The sequence below is a fragment of the Puma concolor genome, chromosome A1 (genome assembly GCF_028749965.1).
Source record: "Puma concolor isolate L17-30 chromosome A1, mPumCon1.1.hap2, whole genome shotgun sequence".
NCBI lineage: Eukaryota > Metazoa > Chordata > Mammalia > Carnivora > Felidae > Puma > Puma concolor.
In genome coordinates, this window is record NC_141667.1 from 86,624,657 (window position 1) to 86,650,170 (window position 25,514).

The following is a 25,514-nucleotide window of genomic DNA, read 5'->3' on the forward strand; positions in this document are numbered from 1 at the left end:
GGGGCTTGATCTCACAAATCGTGAGATCATGGCCTGAGCTGAAATCAAGAGTCAGACACTCAACCAACTGAGCCACCCAGGTGCCCTGAGGTCTTTTACTTTTTAAATGGAGCTTAGGGGCGCCTGGGTGGCGCAGTCAGTTGAGCGTCCGACTTCAGCCAGGTCGCGATCTCGCGGTCCGTGAGTTCAAGCCCCGCGTCAGGCTCTGGGCTGATGGCTCGGAGCCTGGAGCCTGTTTCCGATTCTGTGTCTCCCTCTCTCTCTGCCCCTCCCCCGTTCATGCTCTGTCTCTCTCTGTCCCAAAAAAATAAATAAACGTTGGAAAAAAAAATAAATAAATAAATGGAGCTTATACTACCAATTTTGAAAGACTTTTTATTATTACATGAAATTCATTTTTAAAAGGGTATTTCTTCACACATAGTAGATGATCAGTAGTTTATTCTTTTTTTTTTCCATTCCACTCATTCTTTAACTAAATTAAACTTGCCTCTATCATATATACTTTTTGCTCATTCAAATGCCTCTGCCTGCCATGCCCATTATTCCTACTCTAATGTGCCCCAAATCTACTCTTCAAGAATTAATTAAGGGGCACCTGAGTGACTCCATTGTTTAAGCATTTGACTCTTGCTCAGGTCATGATCCCACAGTCATGAGATTGAGCCCCGCATCAGGTTCCATGCTGAGCATGGCTCCTGTTTGGTTCTCTCTTTCCCTATCTCTCTGACCCTCCCCCTGCTCGTGTGCACTCTCAAAATAAATAAATAAACATTTTTTAAAAATTAATGAATTCAAATGACACCTCTTCCATGCTTCTATTCCCAATTCTTAATGGTTAATAGTGACCTTCTGAACGATGCTTTATCTGTTCCACTTTGGAACATTTATTTCATCTTCAGTGTTATAGTCTAAGGCTAATGGCAAATTCATATCTGGTACATGTTTTTAACTTTTTAAGCTTATTTATTTTGAGAGAGACTGAGAGCACAAACAGGGGAGGGGAAGAAAGAAAGGGAGAGAGAGAGAGAGAGGGAGAGGGAGAGAGAGAGAGAGAGAGAGAGAGAATACCAAGCATGCTCCACACTTGTCAGCATGGAGCCCAACACAGGGTCAAACTCACAAACTGCATAACTTAACCGACTGAGCCACCTAGGAGCCCCCTAGCTGAGGTTTTAATGACTCCTCTTTCCCTAACATCTAACGTGGTACCCTACAAACAAGCACCAAAGTACTTAAAGAGTAAATACATGTTATCTGAACATAATTTATGGTCAACAACAACAAAATCAGAACCATAGAAATTATTGAAAAGTCATAGGTCCAACAGTTACAATAGGGTAGCAACAAAATTTGAACCCTGTTTTGCTGCATCCTAGGACCTTAGAACCTACATTATGCTAATCCTCATTATGAAGGGAGCATGGGTTTTCCTATTTTCTTAGATTTGAAAGATAGTACCAGTTTCTGTGGCAACATCTAAATAGATTGAATGTTCTTTACTGTGGATATGTACTAATTGTTTCTATAGTCCAAATAAAAACAATTAAAAATATCGTGCTTGGACTTCCAGTCAATGACTTTTTTTAGACCCATCAGAGAACTGAAATTGTAGGGAAAACTGCCACTCCAATATCTGTGGAGGAAAATCCAGAAAGTTATAGAAGATCTGCCTACTTGTGATAGAACCACTGAAGTATAAACTGGTAAGAACTCTTAAATGGTAATTTTGATTAATTACTGGAGCCTGAGTGTGGACTAGCATAAAAGTGAGAAACTCCTTGGGGGCCACAGTCTGGATGGAGCCCCCAGAGTTCTGTGAATTTTGTGAACCCCACTAGGTTCTCACAGTGAAAATCCAAGAAAAATCCTCTCATAATTGTGGCAGAAGGAGAAATGATTGATTACTGTGAAATATGCCCAAAGCATTCTATATAACAAAGATCTCCTTTCCAGATAACAGACCTTACTTGAGTTCATCTCAGCAGAGTGGAAGGGTGTTTCTCCCATTTCAGCCCCCTCTAATGTTCCTGCCTCACCTATGAGGGAAACAAAAAGCCTCATGATAAAAAACCCTCAGCAAACTAGCAAGAGAAGGGAACTTCTTCAACTTGATAAAGAGCATCTATAATTAGCCTACAGCTAGCATCATACTTCATGGTGAAAATGAGATGTTTCCTCTAAGATCAGAAACAAGGTAAGGATGCCACTATCACCATTTCTATTCAATAGTGTATTAGAAATCCTAGCTAATGCAGAAAGAAAGAAAGAAAGAAAGAAAGAAAGAAAGAAAGAAAGAAAGAAAGAAAGAAAGAAAGAAAGAAAGAAAGAAAGAAAGAAAGAAAGAAAGAAAGAAAGAAAGAAAGAAAGAAAGAAAGAAAGAAAGAAAGAAGAAAAGAAAAAAGAAAAGAAAAGAAAAGAAAAGAAAAGAAAAGAAAAGAGAAAAGAAAAAAAGAAAAAGAAAGACAGTACACAGATTGGAAAGGAAGAAATAAAGCTGTCTTTGTTCGTAGATGACATGATTGTCTGCAGAGAAAATCCCAGAGAATCAACAGAAAAACTCCTGGAACTAATTAATGATTATAGAAAGGTTGAAGGATACAAAGCTAATATACAAAAGTCAAATGCTTTCTTATATACTAGCAGTGAACTGGGACCTGAAATTGAAAGCACAATACCATTCATTACATTAGCACCAAAATAAATAACTAAACAAGACACTTAAATGTAAATCTAATGACAAGATGTAAAGGAGAAAAACTACAAAATCTTATGAATGGAACCCAATAATATCTTAATAAATGAAGAGATAGTTCATGTTCATGTATTGGAAGATAATATTACTAATTTGTCAATTCCTTCCAACTTGATCTATAGCCTCAACACAATCCCAGTAAAAATCCAAGCAAGTTATTTTGTGGATATCTATTAATGGTTCTAAAGTTTATATAGAAAGGAAAAGACCTATATTAATTAACATAATACTTAAGAGGAACAAAATGAAAGAGTCACACTACCCACTTTCAAGACTTACTTAAGTTGTGATAAGCCAATATATTATGGAATTGGCCAAAAATGGACACATGAATCAATAAAATAGTACAGAGAACTCATAAACAAACCTATACAGCCGACAGATCTTTGACAAAGAAACAGATAAAATTCAATGGAAAAAGGACAATCTTTTTCAACAAATGACACGGGAACAATTAGATGTCCAACTACAAATAAATAAATAAATAAATAAATAAATTTAAAAAATCATCCTGGTAGAGAAATATATTACCATAGACTATAACAAAATAGTTTCTTAAGATTCTCTTAATTTCCTTTATAGCTCTGATTATTTTCTTATCATTATTTTCTTTTCTGATGTTTCTCTTATCATATATTCAATTCATGTGTATATTCATTTAAATAAAAAATATTTAATCTAGCTTGTATCATTGCTATTTTAAGTAACTACAATACAGTGATGAATTTAAAAAAAAAAAGGAGGAAGAGAGAAAGAGGCCCTATTTTCTTGTGTGTGTGTGTGTGTGTGTGTGTGTGTGTGTGTAATTTGAGTTGGATAAATAACATATGTTCATACTATTTTATATATGGCTTCCAAATTTTCTAAATTGAATTTAAACTTTTTGAAAAGCTATTATACTGCCTGGCGAGAAGGTGTAGAAGAGAGGAGAGGTATAAAGTTGAGACAGGTTCATGAGTTTCTAGATATAACAACAAAAACATAATCCATGAAAGAAAAAACTGATGTTTTATTTTATTAAAACTAAAAATGGCCACATATGTCCACATAAAACTTGCACACAAACATTGATAGCAGCTGTATTCACAATTGTTAAAAACTGGGAGAAACTAAGATGACCTTCAACAGGTGAATAGATAAACTATGGTGCATAACTACATTGGAATATTATTTAGTAAAAGAAGTGAGCTATCAAGCCACAAAAAGCATGCAGGTGGATCCTAAACATATATTGGTAAGTGAAAGAAGCCAGTCTGATTTCAATTCTATGAAATTCTGGAAGAGAGGAACTATAGAATTAGTAAAAAAAAAAAAAAAAAAAAAAAAAAAAAAATCCATCTATGATTTCAGAGTTTGGGGAGGGGAGGATTGAATAGGTGAACCACAGAGGGTTTTCTAGAGCAGTGAAACTATTCTGTACAATACTTTAATGGTGGATACGTGACCATAATCTATCTGTTTGTCAAAACTCATAGAATGTGTAACACAAAGAACAAATCCTAATGTATACAATTTTTTAAAAACACTTAAGAGGTCAGGGGATGGAACACAGAATGTACAAAAAGATCCAGCCATATTACCAATATATACAACAATGTCACCTTGGAAACGAGTAGAGTCTTTAAGACTAAAACATACAAGAAACTACACATAAACACCATCCTCTGGTTGATAAGGTTCTTTCCTAAGATGGCATGCATTTAAAACTCTGCTATGTCCATAAGTGTATACTAGAATTGAACAACTAAGTAAATGGAAGGTGGATGGGGGAAGCTAGGCTTCTCACTGGAGTAGTGAGACTTACACATAAACAAGGGGAAGAAGCTGGAAAACTGCATTTACAATAGATTATAAAAATGCAGACATCAGTATAAACTCATATTTAGCTAAATATAGATGCAGATGGCTCCTTGGAGAAAAGGCAATGTTTAGGACTGAGGCAAGAAATACACAAGGTAAGTCTAGAGTTCCCAATGGCCAAGCTGGAACAATTTAAGTGCCTAAATAAATAATTAACAAAAAAATAAAATAAAATACACCTAAGTAAATGATTCGGTTTAATAAATAGGGGAGAGGAGACAAACTCCAATGCACAAAATTCCAAATAATTTATGTAAATATTTCACCATCAAAAAGGTAGAACAGAACTTTACACTGCTGAAGTGTGGGTTGTGCATGGTAGCTTCTTTCTAAAGAGTACAGTAACAGGAAATGTAGTTTACAGTGGAGAATTCTAACAACCACCACCGTAGCCGAGGAGCTTGGGTTAACTTTAACAATAGTAACTTGTTTTACTCTTCCTATGATGTGATGAAAACAGGTTTTTACCTCTGTTATCTGTCTCTCCAAAATGCATAACACCAGTCTAATCATGAGAGAAATGTCAAAAAACTATCAGTTGGGAGACTTTCCACAAAATACCTAACTAGCACTCCTCCAAGCTGCCAAAGTCATCAAGAACTAAGGAGGAGTGAGAAACTATCATAGCCATAAGGAGACTAGGAAACACGAGGATTAAGGGGGATGGTGGTGTCCTAAATGAGATCCTGAAACAGAAAAAGAAAATGTGAATGAATTATGCACTTTAATTACTAATAATGTATCAATATTGGCTCATTAATTATAACAAATGGATCATGCTAACCTAAGAAGTTAATAATAGGGCAACCTGGGTACTGGTTTATGAGAATTACTTGTACTTTTTCCAGAATTTCTCAATAGATCTAAAATTATTCTAAAATAAAAGGATTATTCAAACAATGGTGGCTTAGAAATAGATAAAATTACATCCTAAACTTTGTCAAGCAGCACATTTCCTTAAGAGTGTTTTGCTGTACAATGGCAGCAAGAGTATTCCAGAGAAGATGACACAGGGCCTTCCTGCAGCAACCTATGTTCCAACTGGCTTCAAAATTATGGCCCTTTATAGGAAAAAAGAAAGTGAGAGCACAGACCATTTTCAGGAGTCAAAAATACCAGGTTTAAGGTTCCATTTAGGCAAGATCTTTACATGCGTTTTTTCACAGGTAAAAACAGACAAAATTTTTACTAAAGTGTATAGGGAAATGAACTATTGAGCAAGCTAGCAAAGAACCACCTGTGACTGTGCACCCTGCAATGGAACCCCCCAGGCCTCCACATATGCACCATAGAAAGTGGGAGGAAAGGTGCACGACCGCCAGCGGGTCACATTGTCCAAAGCCCAGATGAGACGTGGCCATCATGACACTGGGCATGAAAGTTCCTCACAGAGAGAAGAGCAGGACAGGAAGCCCCACTACTCCTACCATTGAGACTCAGTTATTGATATAAACCACATGACTGCCGTATGTCCCTTCTCCCCCTTTCAGATGAGACTTTCCAGTGTAGTCATTGTGACCTGACCTAAACCGACTCAGATATCCACAATTATGTTATTCTTTTTCCTATGTATTGGCTTCCCAAAGTTACAGAGAAGTGTAACCTAAATGCTCACTTCCTACAACTTTCTCACACTGAAAACAAATCTGCCACATGTGACTTTTATTATGTGACTATATAATGTCTTCTATATATGCAATGAATTTTCAGTTCCTGCCCCTTTTATTCACTCTAACCATACCACGCATGGAAGAATTGTTGAAGACAAATGGATATTCTAGCTGTAGGATTCATCTTACAGAGTTGGATTAACTCAAAGAGCCTCTCCACATGTGTTTCAATACAGTACTCTACAAAAGCCCAAGCTATAGAAGTCACTAGATTCTTATACCCTATTCATGCGAAGGTAGAAAGGAGCATGTAGCATTTTTAGACAGTACATGTATCTTAAACATTACTTATTTCATGAAGCAGTAATCATTTCTAAAGTGGATTATCTTAATTAATAAATCCTTTGTTGGTGGTGAGATCAAGATAATTGAAGGGATGGTTGCAGCTGCAAGGGTAGGGTGAACTCTAGTAGATGCAATGCCAACTAAAGTGCTGCCATTGTTAACCAATCACTCCATAGAACATATATTAAAAGCGACACACACATAAACTATTCTTAAGTTTAACATAGTCTAAGCATATAGTCTAAACATAGCACTATTCTTAAAGTGTTTTCAATCAAATTTCAGATGTGATTTTTCTTTACCATTGTGCACTGGGCATGCAGGGAACAGGGTAAGTTTTGGTTTTAAGTAGCTCAATCATGGAAAATCTTATCGTGACCAATGCTCATCACCTCCAACTTTTAGACTTTGAGTTGGGTGTGGTAAGGAAATTATATTCAAGGATGGTCTCCCATGGGGAAGAGGAGAGTTCTCTAGTCTTTTGGCATTATGCATTTCTTTAATAAGAAAACTATAGTCTGGATTCTGTCTTCTATTTCAATAATCTGCAGCCAACCAGTTGAATGACAAGGATACTACTTTTCTCAAAAAAATTAACCAACTGCCTCTGAATTTTCTAGTCATCAGTAAAAGGACAAAGGGAGCCTAAAAGAACATACACACATATAAGAGTATAGCTTTAAAAAATATTAAAATTGGGCTGATAGCAAGCCACTTAAACACTGATATCAATGTAACAGTTTTATAATGCCAAGTAAACAACAAGCCACCTACATTAGCTTATAAAATACATTTTACAGGACAAAAAATTTAAAATTTTGATTTGCTACGTCACCTCTTTCTAGTCTTTACTTCATTGACACCATCTCAATTAGGCACTCTTTGGTTAGCGTATCTACAACTGACCATTCCCAATATACCCTGATCCCCTTTGTTTCATTATTTTCTTAGCACTCTTACTACTAAGACATGGTATCATATGTATTTTACTTCTCAGTATTATTTATGTCATACAAATTTCCTGAGAGCAGGACTTTTTTATCTATTTGGCTCATGATTATGTTCCCATTGCAAGATCTACATCGAAAAATTAGTAGTAACTGCTCAGCTGTTGAATTAATTAACATTAACAACCTTTTGCTCTTGTGGGTGAAATGACAGATAACCATTGTGATATGTTGCCTAAGTGGTAAAATTTGGGGAAAAAAATAATGCAAATATATTTTTTAATTTAAGAAAATCAATACCTTGGGGCACCTGGGTGGCTCAGTTGGTTAAGCATCCGACTTTGGCTCAGGTCATGATCTCACAGTTCCTGAGTTCTAGCCCCATGTCGAGCTCTGTGCTGACAGCACAGAGCCTGGAGCCTGCTTTGGATTCTCTCTCTCTCTCTCTCTCTGCCCCTCCCCTTTTCATACTCTGCCTCTCTTTCTCAAAAATAAATAAGCATTAAAAACATTTTTTTAAAAAATTAAAAAAAATCAATACCTTGAACTTTTATCTAAATGACAAATGATGATAGACAAGAAAACAAACAAGGCCTAGGCAAGTATACCGAAGCATAAAGTATCAATTTTTTTTAAAAAGTACCAGTTTTCGGGGCGCCTGGGTGGCGCAGTCGGTTAAGCGTCCGACTTCAGCCAGGTCACGATCTCGCGGTCCGTGAGTTCGAGCCCCGCGTCGGGCTCTGGGCTGATGGCTCAGAGCCTGGAGCCTGTTTCTGATTCTGTGTCTCCCTCTCTCTCTGCCCCTCCCCCGTTCATGCTCTGTCTCTCTCTGTCCCAAAAATAAATAAACGTTGAAAAAAAAAATTTTTTTTAAAAAATTAAAAAAAAAAAAAAGTACCAGTTTTCACTGTAGATCCATTACTTTTCCTACCTTTATCTTCAAAGCATATACCATTATTCAAACCAAGTAAGTTCACTTTCATTTTTTACATTAAAAAAATCACTTTTAATGTTTTTTTTTTTAATTTATTTATCCATTTTAAGAGAGAGAGAGAGAGAGCTGGGGAGGGGCAGAGAGAGAGAGAAAGAGAATCCCAAGCAGGCCCCACACTGTCAGCACAAAGCCCAATGCAGGGCTCAAACTCACAAACTGTGAGATCATGATCTGAGCAGAAACCAAGAGTCATATGCCTAACTGACTGAGCTACCCAGGCTCCTCATCGCTTTTAAGTTTTTAAAGAAAAACCAAATAAATGTCAAATTAACATATTAGAATTCTGTAATGAATTTTCTCCCAGTATTTGGAAGTACATTATCAAAAATTTACTAATGATTACTCATTTAGCTACTCTCTGTTTAAAAGATACAGACTGAAAGCTGAGAATGATACAGAAAGAGCATTTCTACTAAAATAAGAAAAGAAGCTAAACTGTGATCATGACCAAAAGTGTAAGTAAGCCAAACGTATTCCAAATCGAGAAATGGAAAAACTCTTCAACCTTGTTTCCCAGTAACATTTGCACTACTAGACACTGAATTAGAAAACATAAAGTTTAAACATAAACTCTTATTATGAAACAAACATTCATCTTGATCATAAAAAGTGAAGAGAAGCAAGTATAATATGACTAAGAGTGGGAATTATTCTAAAATTATGCCCTGGGTTTCTCACTTATTAGCTTTGTGTTCTTGGGAAAATTACTCAACATCTTTGAGCTATAGCCTTAATTTATCCCTCTGCAAATGAAAGACTGTAGGTGTAATACTTTCTTCTTCAGGTCATTGTAAAGACAAACGGTATCATGTCCACCAAGTGAATGACATACTGTCTGCACACATTAATAAACTGTAGCTTTAGTTAACCAATCTGCAACTGAACCACAAATGCCCACATCAATGCGCATCCTTCGCTGTACTGAAGATCCAGGTTACCTAGCAAGTACTAGAGTTGTAGTCAAAAGGCTTCCATGTTGGTAAACTTTATTACATGAATAAGATTATTTATGATTATTATTTAATATTATCATTGTTTATGATATCTATAAAGAATCAGGATGTTCCCTTAATAACAGCCAGTGGGAAGCCCCTTCTCAAGGGAAGAAAATAGTTCTGAAGAAGATAGAAATGAAAATGTAGAGCAGAATCAAGTACCAATTACACAGAAAATAGAAAAAGTTAATATCCATAACACAGATAGAGGGACACTTAAAATTAGCCAAAGTACAAATACAAGGATGAGGTACTAGTGTAAATTCTTTTTCTCTTTTTGTCCATTAGTTTTTTTTTCTTTAAAGCTTTTATTTAACCTAGGAATAAATCTAACCAAAGATGTAAAGGATCTGTATGCTGAAAACTATAGAAAGCTTATGAAGGTAATTGAAGAAGATTTAAAGAAATGGAAAGACATTCCCTGCTCATGGATTGGAAGAATAAATATTGTCAAAATGTCAATACTACCCAAAGCTATCTACACATTCAATGCAATCCCAATCAAAATTGCACCAGCATTCTTCTCGAAACTAGAACAAGCAATCCTAAAATTTATATGGAACCACAAAAGGCCCCGAAGAGCCAACGTAATTTTGAAGAAGAAGACCAAAGCAGGAGGCATCACAATCCCAGACTTTAGCCTCTACTACAAAGCTGTCCTCATCAAGACAGCATGGTATTGGCACAAAAACAGACACATAGACCAATGGAATAGAATAGAAACCCCAGAACTAGACCCACAAACGTATGGCCAACTCATCTTTGACAAAGCAGGAAAGAACATCCAATGGAAAAAAGACAGTCTCTTTAACAAATGGTGCTGGGAGAACTGGACAGCAACATGCAGAAGGTTGAAACTAGACCACTTTCTCACACCATTCACAAAAATAAACTCAAAATGGATAAAGGACCTGAATGTGAGACAGGAAACCATGAAAACCTTAGAGGAGAAAGCAGGAAAAGACCTCTCTGACCTCAGCTGTAGCAATCTCTTACTCGACACATCCCCAAAGGCAAGGGAATTAAAAGCAAAAGTGAATTACTGGGACCTTATGAAGATAAAAAGCTTCTGCACAGCAAAGGAAACAACCAACAAAACTAAAAGGCAACCAACGGAATGGGAAAAGATATTTGCAAATGACATATCGGACAAAGGGCTAGTATCCAAAATCTATAAAGAGCTCACCAAACTCCACACCCGAAAAGCAAATAACCCAGTGAAGAAATGGGCAGAAAACATGAATAGACACTTCTCTAAAGAAGACATCCGGATGGCCAACAGGCACATGAAAAGATGTTCAGCGTCGCTCCTTATCAGGGAAATACAAATCAAAACCACACTCAGGTATCACCTCACGCCAGTCAGAGTGGCCAAAATGAACAAATCAGGAGACTACAGATGCTGGAGAGGATGTGGAGAAACGGGAACCCTCTTGCACTGTTGGTGGGAATGCAAATTGGTGCAGCCGCTCTGGAAAGCAGTGTGGAGGTTCCTCAGAAAATTAAAAATAGACCTACCCTATGACCCAGCAATAGCACTGCTAGGAATTTATCCAAGGGACACAGGAGTACTGATGCATAGGGGCACTTGTACCCCAATGTTCATAGCAGCACTCTCAACAATAGCCAAATTATGGAAAGAGCCTAAATGTCCATCAACTGATGAATGGATAAAGAAATTGTGGTTTATATACACAATGGAATACTACGTGGCAATGAGAAAAAATGAAATATGGCCTTTTGTAGCAACGTGGATGGAACTGGAGAGTGTGATGCTAAGTGAAATAAGCCATACAGAGAAAGACAGATACCATATGGTTTCACTCTTATGTGGATCCTGAGAAACTTAGCAGGAACCCATGGGGGAGGGGAAGGAAAAAAAAAAAAAAAAAGAGGTTAGAGGGGGAGAGAGCCAAAGCATAAGAGACTGTTGAGAACTGAGAACAAACTAAGGGTTGATGGGGGGTGGGAGGGAGGAGAGGGTGGGTGATGGGTATTGAGGAGGGCACCTTTTGGGATGAGCACTGGGTGTTGTATGGAAACCAATTTGACAATAAATTTCATATATAAATAAAAAAAAATAAATAAAACTTTTATTTAAAGTCTAGTTGATTGACGTACAGTGTAATATTGGTTTCAGGATGAACGTAGGAGAAGGGGGGAAAAAAGAGAGGAAGGGAAACCATTTTCTTGAAGGTAGATCCATAGAGAGATGCCTTGTAAGTTATTTGACCCTGCACATGCCATCTATGGCTCTACCTCAAATTTGTATCTTTTCACTCAGCTTTTTTAAATAAATATTAGACAGTAAGTCTGATATTAGGATTTCATCCTAGAAGATTTAACCCCCAACTAAGTTATCTATTTCATAGGAGATACCCCAAGGTGCAATGATGACATACCTCTTGGTTATGTAAGACTGGGTTCATTAAAAAGAAAGCTTTGTTTTGTTTTGGAGACTTTAAAAAAGAGCCCTGTCTACACTATTCTCCAAGTATTAAACTTTTAAAACAAGAATGCTTCTGCATTTTTTTTGCTTTGCCTTGCTTTGCAGCCTTTACTTACATAGCAAAATTGGCTGATTAGAGATCTACTTCTCTCTAGCTCCAAATCCTTTAAGGTCCTTCTTATAGAGAAAGAATGTTTCTTGTGCCAGTTATCACTTACAAAAAGAAAGATAAGGGATTCCAAGATCAAAACCTATTGACCACAATTCCAAAGTCAATCTCACATTTTTCTTCCCATACACCAAAGAACACTGGTTAATCTGCAAGCAAGCAGACCAGACCCCAGGCCAAGCCACGATCACCATCGAAACAGGTATTTAGCACAATAATTCACCAACGATCCCTTACGAATGATAAACAATGAACTCACCTCAGACAAACACTATTAATGCCTTAAGGAATACAACTTATTTTAAAACTATATTTATGACAATAAATTCCACAAAAGCCACGTTCATTTTTTTTATTTATTCATCACTTATATATGACACCCAGTGCTCATCCCAACAAGTGCCCTCCTTAATGCCCATCACCCATTTCCCCACCCCCATCAACCCTCAGTTTGTTCTCAGTACTTAAGAGTCTCTTATGGTCTTCCTCCTTCTCTGTTTTTATCTTATTTTTCCTTCCCTCCCCCTACGATCATCTGTTAAGTTTGTCAAATTCCACATATAAGTGAAATCATGTGGTATCTTCTTTTTCTGACTTATTTCACTAAGCATATTACCCTCTTGTTCCATCCATGCTGTTGCAAATGGCAAGATTTCATTCTTTTTCACTGCCTTTGTGTGTGTGTGTGTGTGTGTGTGTGTGTGTATATATATATATATATATATATACATACACACACACATACATACACACAGTATCTTCTTAATCCATTCATCAGTTGATGGACATTTGGAGACACCTTCATTTTTAATAAATGTTTTATTTTTTGTTAGTAGTAAGCTAGTATTACTTCAATGTGTATCTTTACAAGGAGACTTTACTTAACTGAGACTTTTAATAATGACTCTGAGACTCTTGATAAAACTAGCTAAGAACCATGAAGGTATTTTAAAAAGAAAAAAAAAGCCTCAGTGTCATACTTACACATTTAAAAAAAAAAGGTTTAATGTTCTGGGGCTCCCTTTGCCTGGTTTGTTTGAAGTTGCAGGGACCCTTCAAAGATGCTGAGGGTATATACAAACATCCAGTTTCTGAGAATGGAATTAAAATATACTGATGAACCTACTCCCCTTTCCTCTCATGGAATCAGAGCCTAGTGGGAGAGATGGAAGCCAGTTATAATCAAGCGCAGGGTTCCCCTCAGTGGATACAATAGCAACTCAAATGGATTAAGAGTGAGCTGTTTAAGAGTGAGGTTAAAATTTCTTTCCAACATATGCACTGCCCAAACACATCTTGAAGGTGGTCTCACACACAAAATCACAATACCTTTTTTCTACTTTAAGTGTTTTTTTAACATGTTGTTAAGCATCAGATACTTCTTTGCATTGAGTGTCTTGTAATTTCTTTGCCAGAAACTGTTTCATATTTCTTATCACTTATACTCATGACAATAATATATCCCAGAAGTATTTTCTAGAATAGATATTATAAATTAGGAGGGACATTACACCACATTAATTCTAAATAGATAATGTTATTGCCTAATTTAATAATATTTGGTAACCTGATTTAAGAATCATGACCATTCTAAAAAGTCATAAAAGAAATCTTTTTAATGAACCAGAAAATAAATGGAATCAAACAACATTAAATGGAGTAGCTTGAACAGTGGAGGATTGAAATAATAATCCTTTGCTATAGTCAGTCACCAGAGTTCTTACATCATAAGAAAAAACTTTTTCCCTCAATGAGAGCTATAGTTGATTATTGCAGTCTGCTCTTTAAAAAAAAATCCCATTAGAACCTCTATTTTGATTCCTTCATGATCATGAACCTTAACTAAACTCACCTGGAGATAATGGTGAAGATACTTAGCAGCCTTTATTTGCAGTCAAGTAGACTATTTTTATACCCAACCAGACAACATTTTTTATGACAACCCTTGGAGTAAAATTGGAAGAAAAAAAATAATCTAGAGAAAAATGTGAAAGAAAGCAAGATTTTTACAAATATTTGCTTATTTACTCACACTTTTTTATTACTGTTAATTTTAGAAATGGGATAATATGTGATAGGATCCCATGATTGCAAAAAACTAATTCTCAAACAGAGCTACACTGTTGAATTAAAGCTGTTTGTGCATGTGTGCGCGCATGTGTGTATTTTCACATAAAAATGTGCTATGTGAAAAATGGAAAGTATTTCATAGTGTTGCTGGCTAGATGGATGTGCTAATAATCCGGGTCAGCACACATGCCCCTATTCAGCAGCTCTGGGTGCACTGCGATGATTAGGAATGCTATTTTGAAAGGTGAAGCAAGAGGTCTGCCCTTGCATACACAAAAGTACAGTCCTAAGCAACTAGATGATAATTACCCACTCCCATTACCATTCTTTATAAAAGAGTAAGCTATTAGTTGTAGAAAAATTACATACATGCATGGAATGTACTGGGATAAATGACTGAACACCATAAATATTACTAAATACTTAGACTACCCTACTGTCATGAAATTATAGATGGATATAGTGAAAACTGAGCATCTGAAATCAACTCTTCCCACATAAGAGACACACAAAATGGTTCTTATTTTTATGCCTGTTGGCATTTTGCTACCTATGTATTGTGTATAAAGCTGACCCACATATGTCAAGTCCACAGATTCTAAGTGCCTTGGGAGGGGTCAGGATGGAGAGCCTGAGTGGTAACATCTACACTAGATCTCAAGCCCATACTTTCCTGGTGTTCTTCTTTCTTTTGACCAGGTTTTCCTATCCTTGTGGCCCCTTTTTTTTCCTTTCCTATCATAGTTCTTCACCTACCATAGTTCTAGATCTCAGGCAAGGAGTGGCATCTGCTTGTTATCCAGGAAACTAAATGTTAAAGGGACTCTTAATTAATATGTGTGTAGTGTAATTGAAAAATTGCATCAGTGAATCAAAATTTACCCTTGTGAACTTATTTTTAAAAATAAATTTAGAATAAATCAAAGTGGGGGGAAAAAAGAGAAAAGCCTTTTTTAAGCTGTTGAGATGTTCTAGAAAGATCCCATAAAGGTCAACATTGACAACGCAGTGCACACCGTCATTATTTTCTTTTATCTTGCTCTCTAGTGGTTGAGGGGACACATTTTTCTTTTCTTCTTTTAAAGACATTTAAAAGCAGTGTTCCAGTTTCACAGCCAGCATCTTCACACCATTCGAAAGACATACAGTCAATCATAACCCCAAAGAGGAGGCAGAGGGTTAGTTTTCACTTAAGTAAAGTTTAGTGAAAAGCCAACAGAGCAGTGTGATTATGGCTAGATCAATGATGCATAGTTCTGAAAGGTTTCACACAAGCAGCAGTCTTAGGATGCAGCTCTAAGGAGCAGGTAGGTCAGAAAAAAAACATAAACTCAATGCCCAGCACATGTACCTCCCTTTGGGTCCATAAAGAATCTGACCAGATTGTCTAACGGGAAGCCATTCTTGCCACAGGGGCAGGGTTGAAGTGCTTCCATTTCCGATGACTGCATTTCAGCCTTGAGTATGTCAGCTAAGGTTTTCTGCTGGTCAAAGTCACAAAAATTCCGGTCGATATCTTTTATGAGGAATGACAAATGTAAAAAGATAAACTCGACTGTGTCAGATAAACTATATGGGCTTTTACTAGATCCCAAGCAAAGATTTAACAATGTGTAGTCAATTTCAAAGTCTTCTGCTAATTCAAGGAAACAAAAGACTCTCACTAAAAAGATTTCTACCAGGCTGGAGACTATTATGTTCAGGCTATGAAAACCTTGAGAACTGTCCTTTTCAGATAGGAACTGTTGTAAAGAACTTTAAAAAAAAAAAAAAAAAAGTTTCTCGTGACTGATCAGATAAATGGGAATCACGTCAAAGTATTTCTTCAGAAGAGATCAATTTTGAATAATCTACCCGTGGCAGAAAACTCTTGGAGCTTCTACCATCTCAGGTTTTCAAAAGCCCCCACAGGGACTTTTGTTTTTAATAGAGAAACTACATTTCATGAGTAACCATCCCCGATCTCTCCTTTAAACAGTAGAAAGATTCTTTTTACTCACATGCGTTCTAAACTATCTCTGGATTATCTCTAAAAACAAGGACAGGGGGATTTAATCTATCAGAAATTTGAGTGAGAGCCTACTTACTCTTTTAGGCATTAAAAAAATTAAAAACTCCTACCTCTGTTAACATAAGCACATATTTTGCCTATGTCTCAGTGAGATTCCTAGCTGGTCTTTTTTTTTTTTAATCTGCAGGGGTCAGCTAGGAATTTTTTCCTCCTTTTCTTCTTCCTCTCCTTCCTCTCCCCCCTCTCTTTATCTACCTTCATCTTCCAATTCTGAATATGGAATTTGAACATCTGTCATAATAAATTTTAACTATCATTTTATTCTCTCTCACCAACCTCATTTAAAATAGCTTCCATTTGGAAGTCACATATAAACACCAAGGAGATTATGAAAGGGTCAGCAGTATGTTCTGCATGGATTCTAATCACAGCTATGTCACAACCTGCCTTGTGACCTTGGCACAGCCACAGTTGATTGTGTTTAAAATATCAAAAAATTATTTCATTCGCTAGTGTGCATAGAATTAAAAAAAAACGTTATTTGATACTTCAAAGCAACAAATTCTAGTTCAATGTTTTCATTAAAATATCAGGATTTGTAAACAATTACCTTTATGCTCTTTGGCATGCACAAAACAACTTGGTACTGTAATCCTGCAGTCAAATAAATTGTACATAGGTACAGCCAAGTGTCAAAGTAAATTCCCAGATTCTTGTGCACATGTAGCATGCCTGTGCCCAAGATAATGGTGAAATAAAAATGACCCCTATACAAATGTCCTTAATAATGAAGAAAAAGGAATATATAATACATACCCAAAATAGTGTGTAAATTCAACATTTTTCACATTTTTCCAAGCCTCTGTAGCTTTTAAAGAAAGATTTCAGGGGTTACCTATCCTGTAGAAAGCATCAAATCAAAAGGATTGACCATTAAGTTTAGCAGCATGATTCATTGTATCAACTTCCCTCAGTCTTCTAATACTCCTTTTCAAAAATTGTGCAAACTGTGTGAGACTGTGCGTGGATTAAATTACACCATTATGTCCTTAGAGGAAATATTTTCTATTATTCAGGCAAGGAATGATCTTTGCTCAACCATGAGAGGTTCACAACTAGCTGATCTAGAATTTCGGGTTGGTGTTCAACACAAGCCAGTCACACCCTTTCCAAGGCAAACAATTATTTCTAAAGAGTTTTACTGGTGTCATATGTTCGGTCCCAAATAATAGGAAATCTTAGGAAAAAAAGATCTTGCAACTGGTTACGTTGCTTCCTGCAGTAAAGTAATCCCAGTTATAAACACACACACACACACACACACACACACACACACACACACACACACAAACTATTTAAATTTAAAATAACAATTATTTTCTCATTTGTGGCTAAAATTTTTTTAACTCTAGTTCCATGGATTGAGTTGATTTATCAGTCAATAATACATGTTCTCCTTCCAGATAAAGTAGATCTACAAAGCAGCTGTCAAGCAACTGTCGACAGTATAGGCACATGTAACGGGTCAGAAGATAGTTAGCTTAGGACTTCTTACAAAATATCTTTTATTGTTCTTTTTCTGCTCATATGTGTTGTTACACTCCCTTCCAATACATTCCAGTACTCTCTTCCACTCTCTTTTGCTTTCTTGTAACTTGAGAAGTTTATCTAACTAGAATATTTCTCTTTCCCTAGTAACAAATTATAAATCCTAAGGGTGTCCTTTTACCATGATTTCTTCTAATGTCAAGGTCTAGAAAATTCAACGTCTGCAAAAACAGTGATAAAAGCCAAGAATGGTAGAAAAAAATGTGTATTTTACTACTTCAGACAAATCAATTGCCTAAACAATGATTCAGAAGCAAGAAATAAAACTTAAAAATTGCTCCTTCAAACAGATATGGAAGTCAGGAAACAATTCAGGCTTAGACCTGAAATATTAGTCACAGCACTGTGACCTATCACCTTAAGTGATAAAATACACAGGTCAGAATTGACAATACATACTCATGGCTGATCATGGCTGCTAGTTATTGATCAAAGGAGAAAAAAAATACTTTGCTGGAAAAACATTGCTCTGAATTACAAACATCCATTCTCTTGAGACTCAGCAACTCTCTGGGTTTCTCCCTCTGGAACTGGAAGCAAGAAGTGAGTTCAGCCAGTATTTAATATCAAGTGAATGTGGTGCTTAATCAATAGTCTTCTGCTTTGTTCCTCGATGTGGAAAGCAGTGTCTATTCATTCAGCAAAGGTTAATGCCAAGGGTCAAGTGATTTCACACTCTCGGTAGGATCCACAACATTGCAGTAGTTCAGATGCCCTAGACAATGATGACTCAGTTGGACTGATTTATTGCCACTCGAAGGCCCTGCTTAATACTAAAGTGCTCTCTTATGATAATACCTCAGAAAATAGCACTGATAAAAGAGGAGGCAATAATTACCTACATCTTGAGGTAATGTCTTCATTTCTAACATCCTATAAAGATGTAGGGTCCATTTTAAATGATCTGCTTCTGGTATTAGCAAGCCATTTAAACAGGATCTTATCAGTATCTTCTCTTTTATGAAATACACCACAGAAGAAATTCAGTAACCATATGATACAAATGTAAATTATAAGTGATGCAGGATTTAACATATGTTTTAGGGAATCCTTTTAAATATTTACTTATTGTAGTATTTTTCCTATTAGATAAGAAGAAAGGAAAAATATTTGCTGATGGGAGGAAAAAATGTAACTTAATATAGTTAATTCCATTAAACAAGGGAGACACAGTTTGCAATTTGATTTCATTCTTTTTTGACCAATTCTACCACATGACAGGCAGGCTAAAAAGACCTGTCTGTATATTTTTTTCTAAATGTGGTTCACTTAAAGCAGCATTAGTTGAGGTCACTGTTTTAAACCAGAACACATTTGACTATGTCAGGGGTCCAATCCTTAACATGTTAGCATCCATGATTATTATTCAGCAATGTCTCATTCCAGATGTGTTTTATATAATGAAAGAAGTTCAAATGTCACCAGGAAAATACTGTGAGAAGAATTAATTGGAAAGCTTATCACAGGAAAGTGATTTAGAATACAGCTTTCACTAATATATCTGCAAATGATGAATATACTAATCAATTAGTAAAATAAAATAAATTCTGTAAAATTATCTAAAGACATCCTATCACTACAAGTGGAAGAACATTTGAAATAGTTTATTATATACCATTCCAGATGATTAGTATGTAAAGCACTCTAATAAAATTTCTTCCTTCTACTCCTTTTTCATAGGAACTATGGGATTTAAAAATCATAATCCAAACTACTTAAAACAATGGTTAATTCAGAAATCCTATATAAAACTATTTTCAACTATTTAAAAATATATGTGCAGTCTTACAGATGAGTTAAAAATATATTTTTTGGTATTCATGTAACTCAAGAAAACACATTTAATTCTCAATGAGAATTTGCCTTAAAAACACACAAAATGGGTAACAATCAGTAACTTTGATATGAATACCAGTTTCATTGTGTAGTGATTACCTGTACAATGTCCAGAGGCCTGAATTTACCTTTTAATCGAACACTTGTCTGCAATTCTTTCCCAATGAGAATGATTTTATAGGCCATATATTTCAAGACCTGTAATAGGAAAAAAAAAAAGAAGAAGAAGAATTACCAATACAGTTTTTGAAAATAAAAAGAGCAATTAAACAAACTAAATATATTGGGTTTTTCTAAGCAAAAATACCATTCGTGACCTAAAATCCCTATTGAAAAAGATTGTGAGTTGACAAAATTGAATATTTTAAGAATATCCCAAAAGTGTTTTTTCACAATAACTTTCCCATGCACAGTCCTTCAGTCTCAAGATATTTACTAGGAAACACAGTTCAGTTAATTCACATGGGAATAAAACAAGTAGCCTAAAAAGAAAGTGTGTGTAGGTCTAATTGTGCACTTCAAAACTACCAAATAAATTACAAATAATGTCATCATTTTGAATGGCTAATAAAATACCTGCATTCTTTGATTTTTGCAGTTGTATCTAACATACATATAATGGCCAGAATAAAATGTGCTATGTTGCCATTTTGCCTATAGTCATAATAAGTATGAAATACAAACAATTGTTCATGTTTTAGTGTGACTGACAAAAAACATTTTCAAGAGCGCACTTTTTATTTCAATAGCAATTATTTCTTGAAATCCTGCCCAGTTACTGTTTTTTTTAAATATGTGTGGTCACTGTCTTGTATCTTCTGTTATGTGCTCATATGTGTAAAAACAAAGGAAGCTATATAGGAACCTCTGTTAATGCAGCTCTTTTCTTAGAAATTTAAACACTATGTAGAACTTAAAAAAAAATTATCTCCTTTCAGCCATGCACACTCATCAGCTATAATTCAAAATCCTCTAATGCTGATTTCAGTGCCTTATGTGGGAATTATCTTGAGGACTAGATCTCTCTCAATAAAAACATCGCTTAGGTCAGGACAGCAAGCTTAATAGGCTGATATTTTGATGATCACTCTACAACATATGTGTAGCTAACTCACTTCAAAATATCAATTTCAGAATACCTAAGTAGGAAAAAGGGAAAAACATCTTTCCCTTCATGCTTTCAAAACCGTTAAGTTTTTCATGAAACCTTTATTTAAAGATTCAAACTATTGGGGCGCCTGGGTGGCGCAGTCGGTTAAGCGCCCAACTTCAGCCAGGTCACGATCTCGCGGCCCGTGAGTTTGAGCCCCACGTCGGGCTCTGGGCTGATGGCTCAGAGCCTGGAGCCTGTTTCCGATTCTGTGTCTCCCTCTCTCTCTGCCCCTCGCCCGTTCATGTTCTGTCTCTCTCTGTCCCAAAAATAAATAAACGTTAAAAAAAAAAAATTTTTTTTTAAAAAATAAAAAAAAAATAAAGATTCAAACTATTATTATAATAAATATTGCCAGATAGTATAATGAAATAAGTTTTCTTTAACAATATTATCTAATAGGTCACAAAATGATAATAAAATATATTATGCTTTTCTCAATACAGAGACAACATACTGTTCATCTTACAAAATTAAGAAAATTCAGTCTAGCACGGTGACTATACTAAACAAGACTATATTATATACTTGAATGCTGCTAAGAAAATAGACCTTACGTGTTCTCATCACAAAGAAGTAATGGGTATTATGTGAGGTTGTCAAGGTATTAACTAACACCACTGTGATAATCTTTTAGCAATATATGTATATCAAATCATCATGCTGTACACCTTAAATTTATCCAACATGTCTATTACATCTCAAGCAGCTAAAAAAATATTTTAATTCAAATAACCAAAAACTAAAATTAAAAAGACCCTTCATTTCACCTATTTATCCGTGCATCCAGTCTTTTGTACATGCGTGTACACAGATATCAACATATACATACTATATGTATGTATATGCAAAAAAAACACTAACATATAATGTGCTCATTATAGGATCAGGGTGGCCCATACTCATTTTTAATTTCTTTTTTTAGTAGCAATATACTGTGAATATCTTTGCATATACTTATGTATTCTTTTACATCATATTAATGATTATATCAAATTTCACTTACCACAGTACTCTAATTAGCCGTTATCCCTCCTTCTGAACATTAAAATCATTTTCTTATTACTATTACAGATGAGGATATGCCCTTTTTTTTTAAGAAGGCTTCATGCCCAGTGTGGAGCCCAGCATGGGGCTTGAACTCATGACCCTGAGATCAAGATCTGAGTTGAGATTAATAGTCCGATGCCTAACCAACTGAGCCACCCAAGCATCCCGTGCCAAACCTATTTTTAACAAAATGTATTTAGAAAAAATATCTTAGAAAAAAATCAGAGGCTCAAAGCATACAAAAAGTCAAAAAACCTTGGATAGGTTAGAAGAATAATAGCTCAAAATATGGAAATTTCATTGTTAACTTTGTGAAGCAAATAAAGAATGGAATCATTTTTGACCACTTTAACCACACAACTTCCCAGATACTGTCATATACTCCATAGTAGGTCTTACATATTCCAATATCTTAATAGTCATTAACTAATAAGTTTCCACTTGCTATTTTGCTCAAAGTTCTTTTAATGGGAAATACTCTATATAACCATCCTCAACCACATAATGGGAATTTATGAGAGTTTCATCAGCTTTTAGAGGTTGAAGAGTATAACAAATATATAATTGTATAGAATGTTCTAGATTCATAATTTTGTAGCCACTTTAAAGATAGTTTGACTATGCTATTAAGACCATGTATTAGTCATTTGTACAATATATAGTAATAAAATGAGTAAGGACCAAACCACAAATCTTATTTAGATGTATAAAAGTCAGCTTGCTTAAAAAATTCAACATAAAAACTCATAATTTCTAAATCTCAATATAAATCAAACCCAAATTAAAGGTTATTTTGCATAATTTGCTTTCCAAATGATTATCCACTAGGGAATTTAATGAAAGAACTTAAGTATTTGTATATTGCCCTTTGCTGTTCATCAACATTAAGTAAAATGCATTCTAAATTTTTGTTATATTGTATGCACAGATTAAATTTTTCCTCTACTCGAAAGGTATTTTTAAAAAATAAGAACTCAAATATTCTCATATGAGCCCATCAGTAGTTTGCCAATATTTATTATTCATTCCCTACATTTTTACAGATGACAGGTTTAAAAATAATTGTGTTAAACTGATACTAAAAATCACTGGCAAAATCAAGAAAATAGTAGTTTTTAGATATTACTACTCATGAAAATTTTTATTTAGAATTGTTATTATCAATAAATACTATATACCAAAGGCATTAAAATGTTAAAGTTGACAGAATTTACTGTGAAGTAAATTTTACTTATATCTCAACATAATGTTGTGCATGGGTTTTATTTTTAGGCCAATAATTGTTTTTAGATCAGTAATTATACAAATTATCCACCTGTATAAAAAAGGCCATTAAATAGACCAATAAAAGCATAAGACTGGTCATTCTGTCCTTTGACCCAGTATTACAAATTAGACATGCCACTCACACAATTAGGTAAATCACAATCTTCCTGGGTTTTAGGAAGAGTTACAGGCTTTTAAAAGTATCCTCTTTTTTTGGTTCATTCAAATAAAAAGTTGTCACAGCATAGTTTAAATTTTAGTCCATAGGCTACTATTTTTATATATAAGCCTAAAAATTGTGGAAAAATTAGGACACCCCAGTAAATTTTTACATATTTAAAGGATGTTCCTTTATCTTAGCTTACTTTTCAAGTACTGCATCCAAGAAGAAAATACAATGATTGTATAGATTAGGAAAGGCAAGATTATATGGCTAAAGTGAATAATTCCCAAATATTAGTACCCAAATTTTTATTTCTAACACACTACCTGGTCAACAGATAGATAAGAGGTTCCATTTATTGTAGAGACCTAGGGACTCAGGCTGAGGATTCTCTCAACCCAGCTTTCCACAGTCAGAGTGCCAGAGGGAAGATAATATAACCTATTACACACTTCTCACAAACCATTTGCTAAATCTATACTTTACATACCTAACTTTAAGGATTTAAGGACACAGAGAAAAAGTCGAAATGTTGGTCACTGGCCCTAATTCTAACACAAACACTTAAGAAGTTTAGCAGGTGGTGAAAATGCATTTTGTTGGATAAAGTCATTGAATTCCATAAATAGGGAAATGGTGAAAATCTTTCAATATATTTGTGTATTATTGAGTTATTGGCATAAAATAACCCTTCTTAAATGTTGGAGAATTAATGAATGATTGAATTAATGAATGAGTTTTTTAGTGAGTAAATACTCACAAAACTTTCTCCCTGAGAAAAAGCCAATGACATCATGAAGATAATTCTGTTACTGTTTGAGAAACTTGCCAGGGAGGATATTTAATGGAAGTTCCAAAATTATGTATTTACTAGCACGATCAATTAATTTCTTGGCAATATGTGGATTGAGACTGAGGAAATAAAATATTTTCCTTTTAAGATAATTGTCTATTCAATTAAACGAGTTTTCCCCTCAAGTACCACCCAAATGTGTTATACATTCTTGATTCTGCCAAAATAATAAAAAATCAAAAGTATAATATTACATTTAGACATGCCCCAGAATTACAGGTATTTTAAGTCAGGATAGGAGACAAGCATGGAAACAGGACTATAACATAAGGCAGAATAAGATCACTACTATAACACAGGTCCGTACTGGTCCCAAAACATGAGTGTTCTATGCCACAGCCATTTTAACTTCTCATTCTACAAAACAAAACTTTCACAGCTCAAATAATTTCAGTAGCTCATAAATTTCTTCTTATTACACAAGAAAAAATAATCCCTAGTGGCATCCTTTAACAAAAATACAGCCTTAACATTCCTTATGAAAACCTAGAATAAGTTTTCTCAGTTTACAAGAAAAAAAATCAGAAATGTTGACATAGTTTTAGGATTATGTTTGCTGGTCTTTTTTAAGAGTCTTCAAGGTACTTTTTCATTTATATGTATGTACACACACACACACATACACATAATTAACTTCTCTAATATTTAATAATTCATATAGGGACTAATTTCACTCATTAAAATGTGGCAGATGCTGGCAAATACAGTAATTTCCCCATGTGGCAAATGGCCTTCATCACAAACTACCCCATTCTAGAAGCCATTTCACATTCAAGTATTTAGTTTTCCTGTCTGCATTAACTTTAAAAAAGCATTTAATGTTGCCATTTGTGCCTGTATGATGTGATGATACTAACTCTAAAGAACACATTTGTTAAACACCTTGTAACTCAGAACAACCAGTTCACAAATCAGTTTGAATCATCCTTAATCATTTCTAGAAAAAAGATTAAGCTGGTGCTTTTTCAAACATCCAACTCTTTGCATGATACTTCAGCCACAGTAAGTCTGTCTGCCCTTCCAGACATCTTGGCAGAGCAGCTGAAATCTCACTCTGTTTATTTCAGAAGGCTTGTTCCTACTACAATTCCATCATACTATGCTGAATATTACTATGAAGAGAAAGTTCTTCTCTGCCTTAGGCAACTGCAGGCAAGGATTATATAAAAAAATCAATGGACGAGAGAATGCTGCAGACACAATGCAATATTTAATTCTGGGGGAAGGGGACTAGCTGGACTTTAAGACATATATACGACAACTTTTTCTGAGACCATGCTCAAATTATCCATTTAAATCCATATGCCGGTTTGAATCAGGCTCAAATTCAGTAATGAAGCTATTATTGATTCTGTGCAACATGACTTCAAAATTGAGCAAATA